Consider the following 3,963-nt stretch of genomic DNA (forward strand, 5'->3'; position numbering starts at 1 on the left):
GGATCATATGGTAGATCAATTCTTAGTTTTTTTAGGAGCCTCCATACTGTTTTCCATAGTGGCTGTACCAATTTGCAGTCAGGATAGGGATATTTTATTTGCAAAGAAAGAGAAACAGAGAAGAAGGGACAGAGGGAGTAAGGGAGGAAGTGAGGGAGGGAGGGAGGGAGGGAGGAAGGGAGAGGAGAGAAAGAGGGAGAGAGATTGAGAAAGAGGCATGAAAACCATTTGAGTGCTGAGTGTTCATAACCTCATCTCATCTATTTTGTTTTAGATCCTAATCACAACCACTCTGAAACATATATTATTAGCTCCAGCTTAGTACTAAGGAAACTAAAGATATAAAGGTTTGGGTAAGGTGCCTAATGCCACAGAGTTGGTAATTAATAGAGGAGACTAGATCTCCTTCTCCCTGACTCCAAAGTCCACTGGATCTTTAATTGCCGGACTCTTTGCCTCTCAAGGCTGGGGCACTGGGTGGACAGGGTTGAAAACTGGCCTTAGGACAGTGCTTCCCAAACTACCCGTGGTGCGGAGCCAGTTCATTTCTAATCTGTTCAGAGCAATAAGTAGGTTTACTATGAAGGATTAGATCACATTTCTTGCCACAAATGACTCACCAGCAAGTTTGCAACATCCCTACAGCTCCAATTCTGTTGAACCTATCAAAGTCTCGAATGTCATGGCAAGGTAAAATCGCTCTACAAGTTTCCGATGCTCACTTTCACTTTCTGTACTTAGCTCCTCATGGACTGGTAGCAGACAGTTCACAGATGGGCAGTGCTCTGCAGACCACACTCAGATTGGCAGTAGCTCAGGACACAACACTTGCACTTGTTGCCTGGACTCCAGGAGGGTTCTGAGGTTAAGCATATGGCACTGCCCAATGGGCTATCCTTCCTCTGCTGAACACATAGCAATCAATCTCTAGGTATTTTAAAACTCAGAGACTGCACAGTTGGCACCAGATAAATAATTTCACGATGTCCTCATTCATGGGGAAGAATATCTATGACTCCTTTGAGATGCTTAATGAAATATTTTCAAAGTTTTCTTTGTACTGCATGTGATGTTAATTATAGTGTATTTATGGATGTTGCTATGCATTCCAGCTAAGAGGCAGTCGAATTATTTAAGGGCTGCCATTTCAACAAGGACTTGTTAAGGTGTTTGGACATCCTCACTGTCAGTGATTATGCCTATAATTTTTCTTTTCTAGGATCACTCACGGGAGTTTCTGTGTGTTCCTCGTAAACAGACATAATTAAATAGTCTGCATTTCTCAGGATTCTGATTTTTCACCGAAATACAAGCGTGTGAATTTGCTGCTTTCTCTTCCTATCAGCATTCGACATTTGCGAAAACATGTTTTTCAATCTGTTTCTTTGACCATTGGTTTACTTCCTTGTGGGCGGCTTTGCCTCTCTGCACAGATCACCTCTAGGAACATGTTAGAGCTGGAAACTGCCCTGGCCAGCTGCCTTTTGTGTCTCAGACACACCTTTTTGGTGCCATCTAGCGTCCAAATGGGTTGATTTCAAGTCCTGGAACTGAAACTCAGATGTCTTGCTGGTAAATCTGGACTCACATTGCTTAAGGAACACTCCGAACGTTTGAGAAACTGAGGCACCTTAGGACAGTGGCCAAAGAAATGGCCATCTAGAATAGTTTGGATTGTTTCTCAAAAGACCTTACTTAGAGCATAGTTTTGAGAGCCTGTCATGTTTGAACTTGAACTCTGGCTCTGAAGCTTGGAAGCTGGGTAACTTTGAGCAAATTATTTAACCTCTCTTGGCCTGGCTTACTCATCTTTATAAAGGAGATCATAATAATACAGTGGTGGAGATTAAATAAAATAATACATTTCTAGTGTCTGTAGTAGTAGCTGGCACACGATAACAGCTCATTAGTTATAACGGCCATTATTACTATTATTCTTATTATTATTCAGTTCCTAAAACATAACAGGCACTTTGTAAATGGTTGTTATAGTAATAATAGCCAAGTAAAAATTATCGGTTAATTGGCAAATCAGTTTAGCTATTTATGCATTCAAATCTGTGTGTTGAGTCTGGTACTGAACAAAATACTTGAGAATGGTTATAGGTTCTTTGCCTCAAGAGCTTCGAATCCATCTGAGAAGAGAAACACAGCCAACAACATGGTAGTCCTGTCTGGCACGGAGGCTGGGGGAGGGGAGTGAGCACTGGAGTGGGCCTGGCCTGATGGAAAGAAAGAAAAGAGTGGGTGGTGTTAGCAAATATTGAGTTAGGAAAGTGCAAGAAATACTTGATTGGCTACACAGGAGGCAGGAAGGAGAAGGCAGGAATTTATGTAAGGGAAATGGGAAGTCATTCTCTGACATCTTCTATACTAGTTTCCTGTGGCTGCTGCAACAAAGAACCTAGGAGGCTTAGAACAGAAATGTATTCTCTCATACTTCTGGAAGCTAATAGCCTGAATCAAGGAGTCAGCAGGTCTGTGTTCCCTCTAGAATCTCTAGGGGAGAATCCATTCCTTGCCTCTTCCAGCTTCTGGTGACAGCAGGTGTTCCTTGGCTTGAGGTCACATTATTCCAATCTCCATCTCTGTGGTTACATGGCTTTCTCCTCTTTGAAGGCTTCTTTTTGCCTTTCTTGTAAGGACACTTGCGATGGCATGTAGAGACCATCAGATAATCTAGAGCAATCTCCTCACCTCAAAACTCTTACCTAAGCACATCTGCAAAGACCCTTTCTCCAAGGAAGGTCACATTTACAAGTTCCAGAGATGAGGGCTTGACATCTTTAGGGCCATTATTCAACCCACTGCACCTTGTTTCTTATATTCTCCCTTAGTCAGCCTTTTCTGGGCTTCCCGTTCTCTTCTAGTCCTCTTTTCCTTAAATTCACTTCTCTGTTTTTCTCATTCTCCTCCACTATCTTTTTCTTCTCTCATTCTTTTCTCTGGTTGGAATTGGGGTGATACCAAAGTTTGCTGGGAAAGAAGGAGTTCTTAGGTAAATGAGGCCTTAGATGATGTGTGACCACTGCTGATGACTCTTTTTCCTTCCCCTCCCTCTCTCCTTTCCTCCTTTTTTGCTTTACCTGCTCTCTCTCTGGCTGTTGCTCCTCCAGGCCTTTGAACATGTGTCCTCCTCCTGCAATGCCTCCTTCCCCACTCCGTACCGCCAGCCCCTTTGCGTTGTTATCACCTGCTCATTCTCCACTTCTATCCAACATCAGCACAACCTCTTCTGGGAAGTCTTCTCTCACCAGCCTCCCCTCTCCAAGGAATTTTCCTAAGGACTCCCATGGCATCCTGGGTTTATTTTTGCTTTGTGTCCAATGGGGTTTGGCCATTGGCTCTGTGCAATATGATCTCTTAGGGACACAGGTTCATAGCAGGTTAATCTCAATGCTTGCTTTCATCGTCACACTGGCTCTTAAAGCTTCCACCTAGAAATGACACGCATCACTTCTGCTTACATTTTATTGACCAAAACAAGTCACATGGCCATGCCTAACTCTAACGGGGCTGGGGAAGTGCAATCATACCTATGTCCAGGAGAAGACCTGGAAACATTTGGTAGATGACACAGATGACCAGCACAAAAGATGAGCCTGCTATAGAGTTTAAGTATAGGCTAAGAGGACAACATCTCATCCCTGAGCTCAGTTTATAGGAATATGTACAAACTTCTTTATAAATTCAGGACAGGTACAGAAAGAGGGCATGTAAGTAGCTGCCTGTGCTTGCCCTCAAATTCACCTATTCAATTCCTGGGCAGTGTGGTGGGATAAAGGAAGGAGAAACCTGCCTATAGACTTAAGAAATTAAGAATGGGCAGCGAGGCAAGAGTTTCACAGGCACATATGTCCCAGGAATGCTCCTCAGCGTCTACCAGCCTATCTCTGCTTGAGAGGGTCACGTGACCAGGGAGAGGGGCAACTCTGTGATGATCCAGGCTCTGCACGGCTCCCT

The sequence above is a fragment of the Pteropus vampyrus genome, unplaced genomic scaffold (assembly GCF_000151845.1).
Source record: "Pteropus vampyrus isolate Shadow unplaced genomic scaffold, Pvam_2.0 Scaffold17, whole genome shotgun sequence".
NCBI classification, from domain to species: domain Eukaryota; kingdom Metazoa; phylum Chordata; class Mammalia; order Chiroptera; family Pteropodidae; genus Pteropus; species Pteropus vampyrus.